Genomic DNA, 363 nt, shown 5'->3' with positions numbered 1-363 from the left:
GCTGCTGCTGCTGCTGCTGCTGCTGCTGTTGCTGCTGCTGCTGCTGCTGCTGCTGTTGCTGCTGTTGCTGATACTGCTGTTGCTGCTGCTGCTGTTGCTGATACTGCTGCTGCTGCTGCTGCTGGTGCGGTTGCTGTTGTCATTGCTGCTGGTGCTGCCGGTGTTGCTGTTGCTGCTGCAAGGTGTTTTTGTCCCTACTGCTGCTGCTGCTGCTGCTGCTGCTGTTGCTGCTTTTGCTGCTTCTGTTGCTGCTGCGTACACTTTTGCTGCTGCTGCTTCAACGGTTGCTGCCATTGCTGCTGCTGCTATTGCTGCTGCTGCTTCTGCTGTCCTTGTTGTTGCTGCTGCTGTCATCTCTGCTGC

At 56.7% G+C, this 363-nt stretch overlaps 1 protein-coding gene across 1 annotated transcript in view; it reads left to right on the top strand.

Moving 5' to 3' along the window:
* The window catches only part of EMH_0062320 (uncharacterized protein), a gene marked incomplete at both ends in the record, with an annotated part of 2,464 nt that overhangs the window by 600 nt on the left and 1,501 nt on the right, over positions 1-363 (top strand). The window lies entirely within an intron of this gene.

The sequence above is a fragment of the Eimeria mitis genome, genomic scaffold (genome assembly GCF_000499745.2).
Source record: "Eimeria mitis Houghton genomic scaffold, Emh_scaff3114, whole genome shotgun sequence".
In the NCBI taxonomy this organism is placed as follows: Eukaryota; Apicomplexa; class Conoidasida; order Eucoccidiorida; family Eimeriidae; genus Eimeria; species Eimeria mitis.
The sequence above is the reverse complement of the archived record's forward strand: the minus strand, read 5'-3'. Positions and strand labels throughout refer to the sequence as shown.